This window comes from Aotus nancymaae, unplaced genomic scaffold, assembly GCF_030222135.1.
Source record: "Aotus nancymaae isolate 86718 unplaced genomic scaffold, 86718_ANA_hifiasm-v0.15.2.pri h1tg000030l, whole genome shotgun sequence".
NCBI lineage: Eukaryota > Metazoa > Chordata > Mammalia > Primates > Aotidae > Aotus > Aotus nancymaae.
In genome coordinates this window covers 24502297-24525433 of record NW_026988443.1, presented here as the reverse complement: position 1 = coordinate 24525433, position 23137 = coordinate 24502297, and the positions used below count along the sequence as shown (strand labels likewise).

General features: G+C 45.3%; 1 protein-coding gene across 1 annotated transcript in view; it reads right to left on the bottom strand.

Moving 5' to 3' along the window:
* The window catches only part of WWP2 (WW domain containing E3 ubiquitin protein ligase 2), a 181896-nt gene extending 167178 nt beyond the window's left edge, over positions 1–14718 (bottom strand). Inside the window, exon 1 of the mRNA XM_012437474.3 lies at positions 14637–14718. The gene's annotated coding sequence lies outside the window, so the exon portion shown is untranslated. The remainder of the gene's footprint in view (positions 1–14636) is intronic.
* Positions 14719–23137: the final 8419 nt, after the last annotated feature.

The window sequence follows — 23137 nt, the reverse complement described above, 5'->3', positions numbered from 1 at the left end:
GGAAAGGAAAGTCAAAATGTCCCCCTTTACTAAGTCTCGTAAATCTACTGAAATTTCTCAAAAAAAATATATATATATACACACATATATATAATTCTGTAGTATTTATAGTATACGTGTGTATATATACATATATATATGTATATATATGTATATGTGTGTGTATGTGTGTATATGTGTACATATACCTATGTATATGTGTATATATATATTTGAGACAAGATTTCGCTCTGTCACCCAAGCTGGAGTACAGTGGCACAATCATGACTCACTGCAGCCTCAACCTCCTGGGCTCAAGCAATCCTCTCACATCAGCCTCCCAAACAGCTGGGACTACAGGCACAAGCCACTAGACCTACCTAATTTTTTAAATTTTTTTGTACAGATGAAGAAGGTCCCTATGTTGTTCAGGCTGGTCTCGAACTCTTGAGCTCAAGTGATCCTCCCACCTCAGCTTTCCAAAGTGATGGAATTAGAAGCATGAGTCACCACATCTGGTCTCAAAAATATAAATAACATATTTCCTTTGAACTTACCTTCCACATAAATCTTGACAACTATTTTAAAAATAAAATATAAACTAATAGGGTATAAAATATAAAGGTTGCATACCGAAGTATAATAAATAAAAAGATTGTAAAAAAAGAAAATATAGGCCAGTCTCAGTGGCTCACACCTGTAATCCCAGCACTTTGGGAGGCCAAGGCGGATGGATTGCTTGAGGTCAAGAGTTTGAGATCAGCCTGGCCAACAGGGTGAAACCCCATCTCTACTAAAACTACAAAAATTAGCAGGGCATGGTAGCAGGGGGGTGCCTGCAATCCCAGTTACTAGGGAGGCTGAGGAGGAGAACTGCTTGAACCCAGAAGGTAGAGGTTTCAGTGAGCTGAGATCATGCCACTACATTCCAGCCTCGGCAACAGAATGAGAGACTCTGTTTCAAAAAAATATATATAAATATATAAAAGTATATCACACATTAAGGAAAGTATTATTTCACAAAAAGTTTTAACAAATAAATGTACATTTATATATATAAAATATATGTGTACATTATATATATGTATATATAAATCCATATACTGTTTTAAGATATATATACACACACATATACTTTTTTTTTTTTGAGACGGAGTCTTGCTCTGTTGCCCAGGCTGGAGTGCAGTGGCACAATCTCGGATCACTGTAACCTCCACCTTCTGTGTTCAAGCAATTCTCTTGCCTCAGCCTCCTGAGTAGCTGAGATTACAGGCACACGCCACCATGTCTGGCTAATTTTTGTATTTTTAGTACAGACGGGGTTTCACCATGTTGGTCAGGCTGGTCTCAAACTCCTGACCTCATGATCCGCTTGCCTCAGCCTCCCAAAGTGCTAGGATTACAGGCATGAGCCACTGTACCTGGCCCGTATACTGTTTTAAGATATAAAATGTATGTATTACTAAAGGTTGCAGTCAAAAAAGCTTGAGAACTACTGGTCTACAACAATCCCATCTCAGGTAGAGTTTGAGATTAAAGAGATATTAACAAACACTACAAAACCCAATAGCGAATACTATACTAGGGACTAACTTCACTCAGAAATGTCATCACTTCATTATCATTATAAATTAAGAAATTTCCCACATCTAGGTAAATAGAGCTTAGATAAGAGGCATTCATTCATTTGACAAATATTTATTGAGCATCTATTATGTACTATGCACTGGTTTTGGTGCTAGTGATATACTGGCAAATAAAACAGAAAAAAAAATCATTCTTTACAAAATTCTCCTGGTAAAGAGTCAAGAAAGATCCCCTTCTAGCTCTAGTGGTGGGAAGTAACCACAGTGAAATATGCCCAGAGCAATGGCCTATTCTCCAGGGAAAAAGACTTTACCAGAGCCTTATCCTACCTGCTGGAAGAGAATTCCCCTGACTCCAGCCCTCTTTAGCCTTTCTGTTTCATTTAAGGGGAGAAAAATAGTTAAATACAGGTGACAGTCATAGCCTGGGACATAGGCCCATTAAAAGACTGGGATTTGACCATGAGGCTACAGAATGCTTTCCCTCCCCGATACTTTGCTGTCACACCAACAGGGCTCTAGTACAATAACAGAGAATTAGAGCTGAAAGGCACACACTGTATTTAAGAAGGAGTTTTTAGGGAAAACCAAAGATTTGTGAGGAAACCTAAAAGAGGGAGAATGATAACAATAAGATAAGAGATGGAACTGAATGTGTAGAATTAGGTTAAATTATCCTTAATGAAGGATCAAATGCCTTGAGGCAGCGCTTCTCCATTCTTTCTAGACATTTGAATTATCTGAGGAGCACTAAGAAACACTGACCACCAAACCCCACCCTCAGAGATTCCCATTTTATTGATCTGGGGTAGGCCAGGGACAGCTGTGTTATTTAACAATTCCCCAAGTGATCCTAATATAAGCTGGGCTAGTGTTACCAAATTTGTTGAGACTTCAACTAATTTGACTGCACTAAAAGGAGTACTTTAGACCTCAGCTAATTTGGCTGAACTAAAAAGGATGCAAAAATTTTGCATAGAAAATTATGCAAATGAAAAACTGGGGCAGCTGGAAGTAGTAGCTCATGCCTGTAATCTAGCACTGTGAGAGGCCAATTCAGGCAGATTGCTGGAGATCAGGAATTCAAGACCAGTCTAGGCAACATGGAGAAACCCCATTTCCACAAAAAATACAAAAAAAAACAGTCAGACATGTGGTGTGTGCCTATATTCCCAGCTACTCAGGAGGCTGAGGTGGGAAAATCACCGGAACCCAGGTGGTCAAGGCCGAAGTGAGCCGCGATCACTCCACTGCACTCTAGCCTGGGCAACAGAGTGAGACCCTCTCTCAAAAAAAAAAAAAAAAAAAAAAAAAGGGAGGCCAGGTTTGATGGCTCATGCCTGTAATCCTAGAATTTTGGGAGGCTGAGGTGGGTGGATCACATGAGGTCAGGAGGTCGAGATCAGCCTGGCCAACATGGTGAAACCCCATCTCTACTAAAAATACAAAAATTAGCTGGGTGTGGTGGCAGGTGCCTGTAATCCCAGCTACTTGGGAGGCTGAGGCAGAAGAATCACTGGAACCTGGGAGGTGGAGGTTGCAGTGAGTGGAGACTGCACCATTCTACTTCCAGCCTGAGTGACAGAGCAAGATTCCATCTCAAAATAAAAAAATAATTAAAAAAATAAAAAAGCAAAAAAACAGGAGCAGTGTGTATCCGTAGGAACAGAATACAATGAAAGAGCTCCCTGTCAGGACTGTTGCTAAGGAAACAAAGTAGTAGTGACACCAGCATCTTCCTTGAGGCCAGTTCTTCCCTTAGCTCTCAGTACATGTGGCAGGTTACACATACATTTATCTCTGTTCCCTTCTCAAACTCCATCAAAATGACAGAATGACAGGAAAGCCATACAAAAAGGTAAAAAGTCACCGAAAGAAGGAAAAGACACAACAGAAATAGCAACATTTTGGAAAATGGCTCAAGTGTGTGGAAACAGAAATGTAGCTGCCCACGAGGGAGGTCAACAGGAGGCAAGCAACGGGTACCAGGTACCTCTGAAAGTAAGGCCAGAAGTGGGACTAAAAACAGGAGGACTGGCAAAAGCCTATCTTGGGAACGATTAGAGTCCCAGAGTCCCCTCCCCCGCCAGTTCAACCAAGCAGGTGCCCCTCCCTAATCCCAAGCAGAGACTTTTAGTCTCTCAACAGGTGAAACCAAACTCAAGACTTCAAGTACAGTTGACGATAGGGCTAAGGCACCACACTGACCCAGGGAAACAGGGAAAGTCTACATTAGGAACTGAAGAGGTCACCTTCCCCTGCCGGACTCACCTTCCCGCACTTGGGTCCCAGCACACAGAAAGCCCATGGGTACTTCACACCTAAATATCAACAAGCACTGAGGAAGGCCGCAGCCACAAAGCCAAATGTAAAAACAAACAAAGAGAAAAAGAGAATTGTTTTTCAGCAATTGACAAGCTGACCCTAAAGTAAGGAAACGCAAGAAACCCAGAATCACCAAAACAATCTTGAAAAAGAACAATGTTGGACGACTCGTGCTTTCCAATTTCAAAACTTACTACAAAGCTACTGTCGGCCGGGTGCGGTGGCTCACACCTGTAGTCCCAGCACTTTGGAAGGCCAAGGTGGGTGGATCACTTGAGATCAGGAGTTTGAGACCAGCCTGGCCAACATGGTGAAACCCCGTCTCTACTAAAAATACAAAAATTAGCCAGGTGATGAGGGGCACCTGTAATCCCAGCTACTCTGGAGACTGAGGCAGGAGAATCGCTTGAACCCGGAAGGCAGAGGTTGCAATGAGCTGATATTGATTGTGCCACTGCACTCCAGCCTGGGCGACACAGCAAGATTCTATCTTAAAAAATGGTAATAATTTTTAAAGAACTTTTGACAGGAGAAAACAACCAAACATCCGATTAAGCAAGTGGCAGCTCCTGCAATATCTAAAGCACCTGATCACTTTTATTACCCTACCTCAGCAACAAGCTTTCAGATCCATCAATCTTCTGGAGGTAAATAAGCTGATCCACTCATTTGCCTTTGAGTGATCCTGAGCAAGTTACTCACTGAGAGGATGGAGAGGAAAAGAAAAAACAAACTCAGTTTCTTCCTGCTTTACTCTCACAACACAGAATACTACCTTTCTTGTTGTTGTTGTTGTTTAAATATTTAGAGACAGGATCTCACCATGCTGCCTGGGTTGGCCTCAAACTTCTGGGCTCAAACGATCCTCTGCCTTCCAAAGTGCAGGGATTACAGGCACGAGCCACCGCGCCCAGCCTCACAGAATAGTTCTGACACCAGATGTGTGGGAGCCCCATACATGAAGCAGGCAATCAATTCTGCAGCTGGCAGAGACCCGCTGGGTGTCCTCCCTTTCAATTTCTACACTATCGACCTGAAAGTAGCATCAGATCCCATAGGTTTAGTTCCACAAGGCTGCCCCTGACTTATGATGTCAATCGCAAGCTCCAGGTTGTTTTACCAGTGCTTCTGACCAACTGGCTATAAATTTGAAAAAGAACAAAGTTGGATGACTCACACTTTCCCAGCACTTAGGGAGGCCGAGAGGTGGGCGGATCACTTGGGGTCAGGAGTTGGAGACCAGCATGGCCAACACAGAGAAACCTCATCTCTACTAAAAATACAAAAATTTACCGGACATAGTGGCAGGCGCCTGTAATCCCAGCTACTCGGGAGGCTGAGGCAGGAGAATTGCTTGAACCCAGGAGGCAGAGATTGCAGTGAGTTCTCAGGATTAATAAATTTGCTGGAGAGGCTCACAGGACTCAAGGAAACACTTTATTTGCATTTAGTGATTTATTATAAAGGATTTTATGAAGGATACAAATGAAGAGACGCTAGGGCGAGGCATGTGAGAAGAGGTGCAGAGTATCCAAGCCCTCTCTGGGGGCACCATCCTCCAAGAACCTCCATGTGTTCAGCCATCCAGAAGCTCCCCAAACCCAGTCCTTTGGGGTTTTTATGGAAGATTCATTATGTAGGCATGGTCAATTAAGTCACTGGCCACTGGAGATCAAGTCAACCTTCAGTTCCTCTCCCCGTCCCAGAGGCTGGGTATAGGACTACAAGTCCCAACCTCCTAAGCACAAGGCTGGTTTCCCTGGCCACCGGCCCCCCATCCTGAGACTATCCAGGAGTCCCCAACCAAAGGTCAATTGTTAGAATACAAAAAGACACTGGCCAGGTGCAGTGGCTACCACCTGTAATCCCAACACTTTGGGAAGCCAAGGCAGACGGATCACCTGAGCTCAGGAGTTTGAGACCAGCCTCCTCAACTCCGCGAAATCCTGTCTCTACTAAAAATAAAAAAATTAACTGGGTGTGGTGGCATGTCCCTGTAGTCCCAGCTACTCGAGAGGCTGAGGCACGAGAATCCCTTAAATCCAGAAGGAAGAGGCTGCAGTGAGCCAAGATTACGCCACTGTTCTCCAGCCTGGGTGACAGAGCGAGATTCTATCTCAAACAAACAAAAAAAGACACTGATCACTTGGGAGATTTCAAGGATTTTAGGAGACACAAGCCAGGAAATGGGAGGAAGGCTAAATATATGTTTCACAAAATCATACCTGCCCGCTCTAAATCTCAGTTTTCTCATCTGTGAAATGAACCCAGTAATACTATTTACTTTATAAGATTATTGTAGGCCAGGCGTAGTGGCTCATGCCTGTAATCCAAGCACTTTGGAGGCCAAGGCGGGTGGATCACCTGAGGTCAGGAGTTCAAGACCAGCCTGACCAACATGGTGAAACCGGTTCTTAAAAAAAAAAAAAGAAAAGAAAAAAAAAGATTATTGTATTGACTACATGAGTTCAGGTAAAGCAAAGGACACAGTGTAAGAGCTCTTCAAATATCAACTACAAACTAAACTACTACCTGATACTGAAACTCTAGCCTCTGAGATTACAATCATCTCAATTCCTAAAATTCTTGACCCCGCGTTGAGTCAAGAAGCCAATAAACACGGATCTTGAGATGAAACGACCTGTGTAAAAGGAGCCAGGGAAAAGCAGAAAATTACTCATCAGTATCGATTTTATTTCTTTAAAAAAAAAGAAGTTTTCAATATAATCCATGGGTTCACAAAGATTTTATTTCTAATTAACTAGCTGTAGAAACAGGCAGAGCTTATTTCTAACTAGAAATCAACCTTGCACCCTCTTCTTGAAAGATACACAAAGAAAGGTTCTGTCCAAAACATTCTCCTTTTCTTCACAGGCTCATGCAATTCCAACACTAATGCTTCTTTCTTGGCCTCCTTCCTCTGTCCAGCATTGAGTTACTACCTTCCATTCTCCAAAGGCCCATACTGAAAAACAATCAAACAGAATCAACTTTGCCAAATGACATCCCTACAAAGACTAAGCACGGAAAAAGAGAAAGCAGGAGGGAGCACGGAGGTATGCTATTGGAAGCCCCGTGGAATTATAGGCTAAGAATACAAGAGGCCGACTGGAAAGCAGATCTTAAGACAAATCAAGAAGCAAAAGGCATGGGTGACTTGAGGAAGAGGATGGGCCCTAGGTCAGGACCACCACGTCTTTGTACTCGGTTTTGTTTTTTGTTTTTTGTTTTTTTTTTTTTTGAGAGTTTCACTCTTGTTGCCTAGGCTGGAGTGCAGTGGCATAATCTCGGCTCACTGCAACCTCTGCTTCCTGGGTTCAAGCGATGCTCCTGCCCCAGGCTCCCTAGTAGCTGAGATTACAGGCGTCTGTGACCACACCCGGCTAAGTTTTCGTATTTTTAGTAGAGACAGGGTTTCACTATATTGGCCAGGTTGGTCTCGAACTCCTGACCTCAGGTAATCCACCCACCTCAGCCTCCAAAAGTGCTGGGATTACAGGCATGAGCCAACACGCCCAGCTGGTATTTTCCTAATAGCTATTATTAGTAGTCTTGATTTAAATCACTGAATATTTGCTATAAATTGTGGGGTGAAAAACAGAGAACAGCAACCTTCTAAAAAAGCTTTTGGTTAGAATCTGAGGAAAAAATATCTTCTCTTTTGCTCTTATCTCCAGAGCCCTAGCTCATGTTGTGGCTCACACCTATAATCCCAAGCACTTTGGGAGGCTGAGGCAGGAGGATCACTTGAGCCTGGAGTTCAAGACCAGTCTGAGTCACACAGTGGGACGCGATCTCTACAAAAAATTTAAAAATGAGCTAGGCATGGTGGCACACACCTATAGTCTCAGCTACTTGGAAGGCTAAGATGGGAGGATCACTTGAGCTCAAACGACTGAGGCTGCAGTGAGCCATGATCATGCCACTGTACTCCAGCCTGGGTGACAGAGTGAAACTCTCAAATACAAAAACAAAACAACAACAACAAATTCAGAGTCCATGTCTCCTAATAAGATAAGTAAGCAACAAAGAGGAAGAGGTAGGGGGGAGGAGGGGGACCATGAACAGCTGTTCTGAGAAATAACTAATCACAAACAACTCTCAGACACATTGATCAACACACAGCCCCCTCCAGCGCGATCCTATAAATCCTCCCTCCACCCCCTGCCTCTTTGCAGACAGCCCCTTCTCTGCTGTGCTGCCCATTGCTTTCTTGCAACATGTTTTCATACTTTAATAAATCTGCCTACCGGGCGCAGTGGCTCACACCTGTAATCCCAACACTTTGGAAGGCTGAAGCGGTCGGATCACCTGAGGTCAGAAATTCGAGAGTAGCCTGACCAATATGGTGAAACCCTGTCTTTAAAAAAAAATTAAATTGGCCGGGCGCGGTGGCTCAAGCCTGTAATCCCAGCACTTTGGGAGGCCGAGGTGGGTGGATCACGAGGTCAAGAGATCGAGACCATCCTGGTCAACATGGTGAAACCCCGTCTCTACTAACACAAAAAATTAGCTGGGCACGGTGGCACGTGCCTGTAATCCCAGCTACTCAGGAGGCTGAGGCAGGAGAATTGCCTGAACCCAGGAGGCGGAGGTTGCGGTGAGCCGAGATCGCGCCATTGCACTCCAGCCTGGGTAACAAGAGCGAAACTCCGTCTCAACAAAAAAAAAAAAAAAAAAAATTAAATTAAATTAAAAAAAATCTGCCTTTCTTTACCTGGTAAACTCCTTTTCCACCTGTGACACATAAAAAAAGCAACTCACTGATTTGATTCCAGTGGGAGTTTATGTTCATACAGCCACTCACTAATGATAAGTGGTAGAAGGACCAGATCTGGACTCTGAAGACCAAGATTCAAATGGCCAGCTCTTTCATTTCTTAGCTACCCGACCTCAGGAGGGTCACTTCACCTCAACAAGGTTAAATGTCTAAAATGGTGGGATGCCTGACAACCAACATGAATTCAATACATGTTTGGAAAAAACAATACATATTTTAAACATAAAAAGCCCATTACCCATCCATCCTGGAGGCCTCTAAACTGGATGCCAACCCAGGAAGCCAGACTAATTCCAGAAATTGGCACTTAAATTGATTTTAGGGGTGCTATAAAGATGCACAGTTGGAAGAGTAGCCGCCTTAAGAAAAAAGAAACTCATTAGCTTGTGGTTGTCAGAAAGATTTAAAAAAAAAAAAAAAAAAAAAAAAAACTATTCCAGCACTTTGGGAGGCCAAGGAAGGTGGATCACTTGAGGTTGGGAGTCTGAGACCAGCCTGGCCAACGTGGTGAAACCCCGTCTGCACTAAAAATACAAAAAGTAGTTGGACATGGTGGCAGATGCCTATAACCCCAGCAACTTGGGACGCTGAGGCAGGAGAGTCACTTGAACCTGAGAGCCAAAGGTTGCAGTGAGCCGAGATCATGCCACTGCACTCCAGCCTGGCCAACGGAACAAGACTCCAAAAATAAAATAAAATAGGATCCCTAGAAAAGTCTCTCTCTGAAGGTGACAGCTGAGTAAAGATCTGAGGAGGTAAGGACAGGAAGGGGCCATGTGGCTGAATGGGGGTGTAGGGGTCCTGGCAGAGTTCAAAAGCCCCGAAGAAGGAGGACCTCTGGCAGGTTTTGGGACCAGCCAGGAGGCCAGTGTGCCTGGAGGGGAGTGAGTGAGCAGGAGTGGAGAGAGGAGGTCAGAGTGGTGGTGGGTGTGGGAGGAGAGATCAGGTCACAGAAGGCCTTGCAGGCCATAGTAGGGTATTGATTTTTCACTCAGGTTAAGCTGGGACAATTGGAGGGTTTGAGTTGAGCAGTGGACTGGACAGGATCCATCCTGCCTTTTAACAGACTCGCTCTGGGTCCAGTGTGGAGAAAGTGAAGACCAGCCAGAGTGGAAGCAGGGAGACAAGTTAGGAGGTTGTTGCCATCATCCAGAGGAAAGATGCATCTGGGGTGTACTCTGAAGTACAGCCAGTAGGCTTTGTGGATGAGCTGGGTTGGATGTGGCGTGTGAGAGGAAGAGGAGTCATGGGTGACACCAAGGTCTTTGGCTTGAACAGCTGGAGGAATGGAGTTGTCATTAACTGAGATGGGGAAGGCTGTATGAGGAGCAGGGGTGGGACTCAATTTTGGTGATGTTGATTATGAAATGCCTGATAGGAATCCAGTTGAAGATATTGTGGCAATTAGATCTAGAAGTCTGGAGACAGGCTGAGGCTAGACATACACATATGGAAGCTGTCAGCATGAGGATAGTATTTAGAGTTAAGAGACTTATCCAGGTGCAATGGTTCATGCCTGTAATCTCGGCACTTTGGGAGGCCAAGGCAGGAGGATGGCTTGAGGCCAGGTGTTCAAGGCCAGCCTGAGCAACAGTGAGACCCCCCTCAACCCCCATCTCTGCAAAAGCAAGACAGAGTCTCACTTTGTCACCCAGGCTAGAGTGTAGTGGCACAATCTCAGTTCACTGCAACCTGCGCCTCCCGAATTCAAGTGATTCTCGTGTCCCAGCCTCCTGAGTAGCTGGAATTACAGGCATGTGCCACCACACCCAGCTAAATTTTTGTATTTTAAGTAGAAATGGGGTATCACCATGTTGGTCAGGCTGGTCTTGAATTCCTGACCTCAAGTGATCCACCCACCTCAGCCTCCAAAATTGCTGGGATTATAGGCATGAGCCATGGCACCTGGTCAGGATCCTATTTAAACTGCAACCCCACATCTCTCTTCCCTGCTTTATTACAACAAAATACATACTCTACTTAGTTATCAATGTGCCCTTCTCTAATAAAATTTAAGGTCCACAAGGGCGGGGATCCTTGCCTTTCTCATACTGCCATATGCCCTGTATTCAGAACAGGTTTGTCCAATAGAAATAAGATGGGAGGGGCCGGGCGCAGTGGCTCACACCTGTAATCCCAGCACTTTGGGAGGCCGAGGTGGGTGGATCACGAGGTCAAGAGATCGAGACCATCCTCGTCAACATGGTGAAACCCCATTTCTACTAAAAATACAAAAATTAGCTGGGCATGGTGGTGCATGCCTGTAATCCCAGCTACTCAGGAGGCTGAGGCAGGAGAATTGCCTGAACCCAGGAGGCGGAGGTTGCAGTGAGCCGAGATCACGCCATTGCACTCCAGCCTGGGTAACAAGAGCGAAACTCCGTCTCAAAAAAAGAAAAAAAAAAAAGAAAGAAAGAAATAAGATGGGAGCCACAAGTGCAAGCCACATAACATAATTTTTTATTTTTCTAGGAAACACATTTTAAAAAGAAAAAAGTGCTGGGTTTCAAGTCAAGGCTAAGTGGGAAAAAAAGACAAAAAGGTGAAACATTTTTTCTTTTTCTTTTTTGAGACAGGGTCTCACTCTGTCACCGAGGTTGGAGGGCAGTGGCATGATCACAACTCACTGCAGCCTCCATCCCCACTCCCCAGGCTTGGGTGATCCTCCCCCCTCAGCCTCCTGAGTGGCCTGCACCTGGCTAATAGTTGTATTTTTTGGTAGAGACAGGCTTTCTCTATGTTGCCGAGGCTAGTCCCAAATTCCTGGACTCAAGCAATCCATCCACTTTGGCTTCCCAAAGTGCTGGAATTACAGGCGTGAGCCACCACACCCGACCAACTATTTATAATTATGTTGTATTTAACCCAATAAATCTAAAATGTTATCATACATATTTATACATTATACGATCATTTACCATAAAAGTATTAGCCGGGCGCGGTGGCTCAAGCCTGTAATCCCAGCACTTTGGGAGGCTAAGGCGGGCAGATCACTGACGTCAGGAGTTCGAGACCAGCCTGACCAACATGGTGAAACCCTGCCTCTAAAAATAAATAAAAAAATAAAAGTATCAATGAGACATTTTACTTTTTCTTCAAGCTAAGTCTTTAAAATCCAGAATGTATTTTATGCTCCCAGCATAGCTCCAGTGCTCAACAGCCCCATGTGGCTAGTGTTTACCACACTAGACTCTACAGCAAAGCCTGGCATAGACAGAGTAGGTACTTATATTCACTGGATGAAAGAATGTTTTCACAGGAAGAGGCAGTTATGGTAGAGTACAGGGTTTTCTAAACTTCATTTACTCACATTCTACATTCACAACATTTTCCGTGTGATCTATACTACTTTTTCTTAAAACATCACACTTTTTACACTTGAAAAATTATGCAAAAATAAAACTTTCGTTTGGGTATGGTGGCTTACACCTGTAATCACAACACTTTGAGAGGCCGAGGTGGGCAGATTGCTTGAGCCCAGGAGTTTGAGAACAGCCTGGGCAACATGGCAAAACCCCTCTCTCTACAAAAAATACAAAAATTAGCCAGGTGAGGTGGCACCCCCACCTGTAGTCCCAGCTATGTGGAAGACTGATGTGGAATGATCATCCGAGCTCAGGTAGGTCAAGGTTACAGTGAGCCGTGATCGTGCCACTGCACTCTAGCCTGGGAAATAGAGTGAAACCATGTCTCAAAATAAAATAAAAATAAGGGCCAGGCGCGGTGGCTCAAGCCTGTAATCCCAGCACTTTGGGAGGCCGAGGCGGGCGGATCATGAGGTCAAGAGATCGAGACCATCCTGGTCAACATGGTGAAACCCCCGTCTCTACTAAAAATACAAAAACTAGCTAGGCGTGGCGGCGCGCGCCTGTAGTCCCAGCTACTCGGGAGGCTGAGGCAGGAGAATTGCTTGAACCCGGGAGGTGGAGGTTGCAGTGAGCCGAGATTGTGCCACTGCACTCCAGCCTGGCGCCTGGCAACAGAGTGAGACTCTGTCTTAAAAAAATAAATAAAATAAAATAAAAATAAAATTTTCTATTGTGTCAATAAATGAAAAAGAATTGTTCTAGGGACTAACCGCCTAGGCTTGAGTCCCTACTCATTTACTAGCTCTTCAATCTACAGTAAGGACTCCATTAAGCCTCAGTTTCTTCATCTGTGGTATAGGGACAATACTGACCATCCCAATTTCACAGGGAAGGTTAAGTGAGATGTTCGTATACGCTCTTTGTATATGGGAAAGTAATTATGAATTCAAAGGGACTAAGAAGCTAAACCAAGCCTTTCTCTCGAGCCGGTTTTCATATGGATCAATAACACACATAATCACAAATCTGTCTGACAAGATAAAGAGTAGAAGACTTGGGTTCAAACCCCTTGTCACCACTTACACCGGTGTGACCTTTAGAAATGCATTTATTCACCAAACATTTTTTATCAAGTGCCCACAACACGCAAGGCACTAGGCTAGTAGCCAAATAAAATATGAAACCTGCCCTTGAAGGATCTGCAGTCTAGCAGGAAGAAAAGAGACCAGCAAACAAGAAAGAACAATAAATTGTTTTAAAAAATCAAGTCGTCAGGACAATCGCTTGAACCCGGGGGGCGGAGGTTGCAGTGAGCCTGATATCATGCCACTGCACTCCAGCGTGGTGACAGAGTGAGACTCCGTCTCAAAAAAAAAAAAAAATTAAGTCGTCTCTCTTAAGTCTGTTTGTTCCCTGTGAAATGAGAATAATACCTTCCCAACCTCACTCATAGGAGATGCCACAAAAACTAATTTTTAAATGTTTGTCAAATAACTCCAAAAACTTGAACTCATAATACATTAGCAAAGTACTTTTTCCTACTTGTAACCCAAAACGATGCTGGCTGCTGTGAATGTCCAGTCTGAACATTCGTTCTAGTTACACTGCACTCACGAAACTCCTTTAGCTCCTGTAAATTTTAGTAAACATGAGGAACAGGAGCATGAACAGCATTAACACAAGTAATCTCAAAATCATGATCCAGGTCACAGTTCTAAGGACCATAACACAGACCTCTCAGTCACCCTACCTAGTTACAGTTCGTCAAGATAAGCAGTCACATGCTAAGTGAAACTGAATAATTTAAACGGAAGAAAGAGGAAAGTCATAAAGCAGTCTAGGTAGACACTCCTCTGTCCCAGATTTCAGCAGTCACTATGTTGCTGAGGTAACGCTGGGCTAGGTCAACAGCGTAGGCTAAAAGCCATTTTATGGGCAGAGCAAAGTGCCCACACTTCTTTTTTTAATTCTTTTGTTGTCGTTGTTTTTTAAAGCCTCGATGATGACCCGATCAGTTAAATCTCAAAGAAAAATGATCCGAAGGGCTAGGTTTCCAAGAAGTGGAAACTACCCACGCAGGAGTAAGTGGGTACGAAGAAAGCAAGACGACCAAGATTCTGTGATCCCTCCTGAAGTTTAAAAACTGAATGGGACCGTCATCAAAGTCTCGGGTAGCAATCATTTCCAAAAAGGAAGGAAGGGAGAGGCTCTCAGAGGGGGTCAAGGGAGCATCTTCTTCCTGAGTTCTCCCTGTCGCTCCACGCCATAACCCATTCTCAGGCACCCCTTCCAGCTCAGTCCCAAGTCGCCCTTCCCCTGGTCCCGATCCCTCCATAAACATCGCTCCTCCCCATGCCTGGGCACCTAAGCTCCTCTCCCCTTCCGGGAGGACTCGCTCCAGCTGCACACTTGGCTGCTTGGGCGCTCATTTCCGAGCGGCCCCCGCGCGGCCCGTGGCGCACCCACCCCGCTCGGGCGGGAGCCGGGACACCCCTCCTCGGAGGCCGGAACCGCCACGCCAGGCCCCTCCCACAGGAAGCCGCCGCCCCCCGGCGCCCGGGCCGCGCCGCCCCCGGCCCACTCCGCGCCGCACGCCGCCCCCGACCCGCCCCGCGCCGCCAGCCCGCCAGCCGCGTCCCCCGCGCCGGTGCTAGTTACCTGCCGTGGCCACAGAAGCGGCGCCCAACTCCTCTCCCACTTCCGCCTTCCACCGCCCGCACTCGGGCCGGGTCACGTGACCGCGCGCTGTCACCTGACCCGGAAGAGGCTGGCCGGGCTCGCAGGTGCGGGCAACATAGGCCTCGCTTGGGAACTTCTGGCTTCGAAGAGGTCTTTTTATCGTTTGTGTATTTGAAAGTAGAAGGGCTTTCTGCTCACCGGATGGTCCCCGAGCAATCAAATAAATTGAGGGCTCACTGAGTGCCATTTACTCTGCCCATCAGCCTTATGGAGGCAGGGACAGGTACTAGCCCCATTTTACAGGTGAAACAACACCTTCAGTCTATTAAGTCAGCAAATATTTATTGAGCTCTTTAGTAGGGTTGCCAGATAAAGTAGAGGACATCCACTTAAATTTCAATTTCAGATAAACAGCAGTGTAATATGTATGTCCCAAATACAGAATGGGACATATTTATACTAAAAAAGTATTTGTTGATTATCCGAAGATTAAATTTAATTGAGTATCTGCCTTTTTATTTGCTAGCAACCCTACACCTATTATATGCCAGGCACTGCTCTAAGATCCAGGAACAAAAACATCTCGCCCTTTGTGGGGCATCTGTCCTTGTGACATAAAGCCAAAGTACAAATGCTTCCCAACTCCTGCCTGGGTCCATAAAATGCCCCTCCACACTAATCCAGTCGCGTTCCCTTAATCTACAGGACACAAATTATGATCTAGACAGACAGATAGATAGATGATATATATTTTTTATTTTTATTTTTCTTGAAACAGAGTCTTGCTCTGTCACCCAGGCTGGAGTGCAGTGGTGCCATCTTGGCTCACTGCAACCTCCGCCTCCCTGATTCATGCAATTCTCCTGCCTAAGCCTTCCGAGTAGTTGGGATTACAGCCATGTGGCACCACACCTGGCCAATTTTTGCATTTTTAGCAGAGACAGGGTTTCCCCATGTTGGCCAGTCTGGTCTCGAACTCCTAACCTCAAGTTATCCACCCATCGTGGCCTCCCAAAGTGCTGAGATTACAGGCATGAACCACTGTGCCTGGCAGAGAAATATTTTTTTAAGAGATGGGTCTTGATAGGTTACTTCGGCTGGGCTTGAACTCCTAGCCTTAAGCAATTGTCTTGCTTCAGCCTCCCAAGTAGCTGAGGCTACAGGCGAATGCTGCTGTGCCTAACCAAGAACATGTTATTTATTTATTTGAGACGGAGTTTCACTCCTGTAGCCCAGGATAGAGTGCAGTGGCTCAATCTCAGCTCACTGCAACCTCTGCCTCCCAGGTTCAAGCAATTCTCCTGCCTCAGCCTCCCAAGTAGCTAGGACTACAGGCGCCTGCCACCATGCCCAGCTAATTTTTGTATTTTTAGTAGAGATGGGATTTTCACCATGGTGGCCAGGCTGGTCTCAAACTCCTAACCTTGTGATCCACCCACCTCAGCCTCCCAAAGTGCTGGGATTACAGGTGTGAGCCGCTGCGACTGGTCTCCAAAAACATTTAAAATTGACAATCTTGACTGATGTTCTGGATCAATTGAATGAAGTCTTGGCTTAATCACCATTGATTAAAATTAATACTAATCACCTAATTAGCCTCAAAGACTTGTACTAATTATTCTGCTATTTTTGGGATTTCGAATTTGGATGGATCCTATCATGCATACAAATTCAATTGGCTGGCCAGGTGTGGAGGCTCACACCTGTAATCCCAGCACTTTGGAAGGCTGAGATCACTTGTTAGGGGCTTGAGATCAGCCTGGGCAACATGATGAAACTGCATCTCTACAATAAAATATAAATATTAGCTGGACATGGTGGCACACTCCTGCGGTCCCAGCTAATCCGGAGGCTGGGGTATGAGAATCATTTGAACCTGGGAGGCAGACGTTACAGTGAGCCAAGATTGTGCACTGCACTCCAGCCTGGACGACAGAGTGAGACTGTGTCTCAAAAAAGAAAAAAAAAAGAGTAAAAGCTAAAATGTTTACCATGACCTACAAGGCCCTACCTGATCCCTCTCGCACTTCCCCATTATTTCTCTCGTCTCCAGCTGCTCTACCCCTCAGTACCTCCTTCAGCCTCAGGGCCTTTGGACTTGCTTGTCCCTCCGCCTGGAAAGCTCTTTCCTCATGTAGTCAGATGGCTTGAACCCCCATCTCTTTCAGATGTTTTTTCAACTGTCTCTCTCAGTGAAGCTTTTCACACCCTATCTAAAATTACAACTCCACTTTGGAGGACTGAGGCAGGAGGATTGCTTGAGCTTGGGAGTTGGAGACAAGCCTGGGCAACATAGCAAGACCTGTTTCTACTAAAAATACAAAAAATAAGTTAGCTAGCCATGGTGGTGCACACCTGTCTTCCCAGCTAGTCAGGAGGCTGGGGTGGGAGGACCACCTGAGCCCTGGAGGCAGAGGTTGCAGTGAGCCAAGATCATGCCACTGCACTCCAGCTTGGGCCATAGAGAAAGACCCTGTTTCAAAAAAGAAAAAAGAAGACATATATATATATATGTATACACACACACACTCACAAGCACACAGGTATATATACATGTGTGTTTCCCACTACAAGAATTATGAAGACAGGAACTATATCCCAGCTCCTGAAGCAGTACCTGGTCCAGTGGAGGCCTCTTTAAATAATTTGTTCAATTAATAGATGTCATTAACATTTATTTAGCACCAAACTCACTGCTGGAGAGCTACAGTATAGGAGTTTTGTTTGTTTTTGTTTTGAGACCGAGTCTCATTCTGTCGCCCAGGCTGGAATGCAGTGGCTCATCTTGGCTCACTGCAACCTCCGCTTCCCAGGTTCAAAGATTCTCCTGCCTCAGCCTCCTGAGTAGCGAGAACTACAGGCACGTACCACCACGTCCAGCTAATTTTTTGTATTTTTAGTAGAGATGGGGTTTCACCATATTAGCCAGGATGGTCTTGAACTCCTGATCTCGTGATCCCCCCCGCCCCCCTTGTTTTTTGTTTTTTGAGGCAGTGTCTCTGTCACCTAAGCTGGAGTGCAGTGGCACAATCATGAACTCTGGGCTGAAGCATCCTTGGCCTCCTGGCTCAAGCAGTCCTCCCACCTCAGACTCCAAGTAGCTGGGACCACAGGTGCCCCTACTATGCTCAGCTAATTTTTTTTTTTATATAGAGGCCAGGTTTCCTCCTGTTTGAATTCAGGCTGGTCTCAAACTCCTGGGCTCAAGCAATCCTCTTGCCTGGGTCTCCCAAAATGCTGGAATTACAGGCATGAGTAACCATGCCTGGCTTAAATTTTTTAATTTTATTTTTATGGTATTTATTTATTTATTAGAGACAGGGTCTCACTGTGCAGTAGTGGGATCATAGCTCACTGTAGCCTCGAACTTCTGGGCTTAAATGATCCTCTTGCCTCAGCCTCCCAAGCAGCTGGAACTACAGACACAAGCCACCGTACTCAGCTAATTTCTTAAATTTTTTGCAGAGATAGGATCTTGCTATATTGCCCACACTGGTCTTTGTTGATAAAAAAAAAAAAGAGTCGAACTTGGCCAGGTGCGGTGGCTCACACCTGTAATCCCAGCACTTTGGGAGGCCAAGGTGGGCGGATCACCTGAGATTGGGATCACCTGAGGTTGGGATCACCTGAGGTTGACCAACATGGAAAAACCCTATCTCTACTAAAAATACAAAACTAGCCAGGCGTGGTGGTGAGTGCCTGTAATCCCAGTTACTCCGGAGGCTGAGGCAGGAGAATTGCTTGAACCTGGGAGGCGGAGGTTGCAGTCAGCCAAGATCGCACCATTGCACTCCAGCCTGGGCAACAAGAGCAAAAAAACTCTGTCTCAAAAAAAAAAAAAAGAGTCAAACTCTGTAAAATATTTGAAGATATTTATTTTTGTTAGTGTTTTTAGAGAGCAATCTTTTGCTGAACAGTACTGATTCTTGTGGATCAGGGCTAACTCATAGGAAGTGCACCTAAAGTCAGCAGAGGTTTCTTCTGAGCCAAATAAGAGTGACCAATGGCCCATGACACGGCTCTCAGAAAATCCTGAAAAGTGACCACATTATTTCTTAATGATTTTTTGAGATTTCTTTTTTTTTTTTTTTTGAGAGTCTTGCTCTGTTGCCCAGGCTAGAATGCAGTAGTGCAATCTCTTCCCATTGCAACCTCTGCCTCTCAGATTCAAGTGATTCTCCTGCCTCAGCTATCCAAGTAGCTAGGATTACAGATGTGCACCATTGCACCTGGCTAATTTTTCTATTTATAGAAGAGATGGGGTTTGTTTCCTTTTTTTTTTTTTTTTGAGGCAGAATCTCACTCTGTCACCCAGGGTGGAGTGCAGTGGTGTGATCTCACCTCACTGCAACCTCCACCTCCTGGGTTCAAGCAATTCTCCTGCCTCAGCCTCCCAAATAGCTGGGGCTACAGGCACACACCATGGTGCTCAGCTAATTTTTGTATTTTTTTTTTTTTTAGTAGAGACGGGGTTTCACCATATTGGTCAGGCTGGTCTTGAACTCCTGATCTCAGGTGATCCGCCTGCCTGGGCCTCCCAAAGTGCTGGGATTACAGGTGTGAGCCACCGCGCCTGGCCAAGAGATAGGGTTTCACTGTGTTGTCTGGGTGGGTCTCGAACTCCCAAACTCAAGCAATCCATCCACCTTGGCCTCCCAAAATGCTGGGATTACAGACATGAGCCACTGCACCTGGCCTAACTTTTGTATTTTTAGCGGAGACAGGTTTTCACCATGTTACCCAGGTTGGTCTCAAACTCCTGACCTCAGGTGATCTGCCCACTTTGTCCACCCAGGTATTGGGATTACAGGCGTGAGCCAGAGATTTCTTCACCTTTTAAAAAAAAACAGCAGTTTTGAAACACTGTCTCAAAAGATCACTTCACTGAGAGGCTCTTTCCCCAGACATCCTGTGCTACCCACAGGAACTGCCCCCAGCAATTTGAATACTCCTTTGACTTTTACACCTCACTGCCTTTTGCCCTGGTGGTCTTTCGAGACTCAACTCCAAAGTTATATGCTCTGAAGGTGCCCCTCAACAATACACAAAATATCATTTTGTTTGTAGCTATTATATCAAGTAGCTCATGGTGGTATAAATGAGCTCTCAATATACATTTGTTGAATAAATGGAGTTCTTCTGAGGTTTTGGGGAGCTTGGAGAATGTTACAGGGAAACAGAAAAGGGATTAAAATACTATAAAACTATACTCCAAAAGCTAAAAGGGTCAAGAAATGCTTTTTATTAGTAAGTGTTCTTAGCGTTTACTAGAAAATAATAGCTCAAAGCCTGATTTTTTTTTCTGTATTCTTTTTTTTTTCCTTTTTATTTATTTATTTATTTTTGAGACAAAGTTTCACTGTGTCACCCAGGCTAGAGTGCAGTGGCATGATCTCAGCTCACTGCAACCTCCACCTCCTGGGTTCCAGCAATTCTCCTACCTCAGCCTCCCAAGTAGCTGGGATTACAGGTGCCCACCACTGCGCCTGGCTAATTTTTGTATTTTTAGTAGAGATGGGGTTTCACCATTTTGTCCAGGCCAGTTTTGAACTCCTGACCTCAGGTGACCCACCCACCTTGGCCTCCCAAAGTGCTGAGATTATAGGCATGAGCCACCACGCCTGGCCTTCCTGACTGTTCTTGTACATCAGTGGTTCTCAAAGTGTGGCCCTCAAGTTTGCAGCATCAACACTGCTTGGAACTCAGATATGCAAACGTCTTTAATCTCAGCACTTCGGGAGGCCAAGGTGGGAGGATCCCTTGAGCCCAGGAGTTTGAGACCAGTCTGGGCAACATGGTGACACCCCCAACTTGAAAAAGATACACAAAAATTAGCCAGGTGTGGTGGTGCTCACCTGTAGCCCTAGCTGCTCAGGAGGTTAAGGCAGGATGATTGCTTGGGGCCAGGAGGTCAAGGCTGCAGTGAGCTGTAGTCATGCCACTGCACTCCAGCCTGGGCAATAGCGTGAGACCCCATCTCAAAAGAAAGGGAAAGATGGAAGGATGGAAGGGAGGGAGAGAGGGAGGGAGGGAGGGATTGATTCTTAGGCCCTGTCTAGACCTACTGAATCAGAAGCTGAGGATAAGGCCCAGTCATTTGTATTCACAAGTTCTTTAGGTGATTCTAATGTTTGAAGACCACCTATTTGAGACCCATCGACCTAGATCATTCTTCTTCATTCTAGGGTTCACAAAGCAATTGCTACCAACTTCAATAAACCTGCTTTATATTGGAGTCCAATTCCCACGTTTCCTTTGCTTTTACGTCAATGTGGGAGATCAGTTGTAGAAGAAGAAATGAGAGACAGGAATAGTAGTGTTGAAGGAATTCTGTTTTCTGGGCAAGAGATAAAAACTTGATTTGCGTAATGGGAGTGGATGTGGAGGGATCTAGACACCACAGACATTTCAGAGTGGTATCCAAAAAGTTTTGTGATGGCCAGGCTCAGTGGCTCATGCCTGTAATTCCAGCACTTTGGGAGGCTGAAGCAGGCAAATCACAAGGTCAGAAGATTGAGATCATCCTGGCTAACATGGTGAAACCCTGTCTCTACTAAAAATACAAAAAATTAACCAGGTGTGGTGTCATGCGCCCGTAGTCCCAGCTACTCAGGAGGCTGACACAGGAGAATCGCTTGAACCTGGGAGGCTGAGGTAGCAGTGAGCCGAGATTGTGCCCCTGCACTCCAGCTTGGCAATGAAGCGAGACTCCGTCTCAAAAAAAAAAAAGTTTTGTGAGAAGAGGACTGGTTAAGCGTGAGGGTAGAGATGGGGATGGCTCAGAGATTCCCACCTTGAATTCTACTGTGAGTAATGCTTTTTTTTTTCATTTTTATTTTTATTTTATTTATTTATTTATTGAGGCAGAGTCTCGCTCTGTCACCCAGCCTAGAGTACAGTGGTGCAGTCTTGGCTCACTGCAAGCTCTGCCTCCTGGGATCAAGCGATTCTCCTGCCACAGCCTCCTGAGTAGCTGGGATTACAGATGCATGCCAACATGCCCAGCTAACTTTTGTATTTTTTTTAAGTAGAGACTGGGTTTCACCATATTGGCCAAGCGTGAGTAATGCTTTTAATAAACATTGGAACCGGAACAAGTGTAGAAAGTAATTCCAGCACTTTGGGAGGCCAAAGCAGGTGAATCACCTGATGTCAGGAGTTTGAGACCATCCTGGCCAATATGGTGAAATCCCATAGATACTAAAATTACAAAAATTAGCCAGGCATGGTGGCGGATGCCCATAATCTCAGCTACTCAGGAGGCTGAGGCAGGAGAATTGTTGAACCTGGGAGGCAGAGGTTGCAGTGAGTCCAGATCACACCGCTGTACTCCAGACTGGGTGATGAGAGCAAAACTCAGTCCGCCCCTAGCCAAAAAAAGAGAAAGATTGAGTTTGGGTAACTGCTGAAAGGGGACCTTCAGAAGCACTGAAGCATTTTTGGGGTAGGACAGATAAATTATAATTGAGGAATACAATTGGAGTGAAGACCTAATGAAGAAAGTTTGGATGAAGACCCAAGTCAACATTCAGTCAAAATTCACCAGATCTTATAATCAAGAAATTAGGTGGATAATTAGGTGACTCAGGGACAACACCGTGGCTCACACCTGTAATCCCAGCATTTAGGAGGCCAAGGTTGGAGGATTGTTTGAACCCAGGAGTTTGAGACCAGTCTGGGCAACATGATGAGATCCTCATCTCTACAAAAGTAAAAATGAAAAAGTTAGCTGGGCATGGTGGTGCGGGCCTGTGGTCCCAGCTACTCGAGAGGCTGGGAGGCTCACTTGAGCCTGGGAGTTGAAGGTTACAGTGAGCTATGATCGTGTCACTGCATTCCAGCCTGGGCAACAGAGAGAGACCCTGTCTCCAAAAACAAAAAAAAAAAAAAAAAAAAGGAAAGAAAGAAAGGGAGAAAGAGAGAGAATGTGGCTCCGAATGAGTTTGTTTGGGTGTTACATTATTTCCACCACCTACTGACCATGTCAGCTAGACCTAGTGGCCTTAGGTAGCTATCCCTTGTCTGTAAAATAGTACCTGTCTCATAGGAATGCTGTGATAAGTAAATTAGTAATTTGTATTGATTGACTTTTAACTGTAAGAGTATATATAGGTTTAGGCTGGGTGAGGTGGCTCATGCCTGTAATCCTAGCACTTTGGGAGGCCGAAGTGGGTGGATCACCTGAGGTCAGGAGTTCAAGACCAGCCTGGCCATCATGGTGAAACCCCATCTTTAAAAAAAAAAAAAAAAATATATATATATATATATATATAGGTTTTACATTTATTTATTTAAGAGATGGGGGTCTCGCTATGTTGTCGAGGCTGGTCTCACATTCCTGGGCTCAGGCGGTCCTTTCGCCTCAGCCTCCTAAATAGCTGGAACTCTAGGCGCGCACCACTACACCTGGCACGTTTTATCCTCAAAGGTAAAGAATGCGCCAAGGCCCAGATGCTGAAGCGGATTTCCCAGGTGTCCCC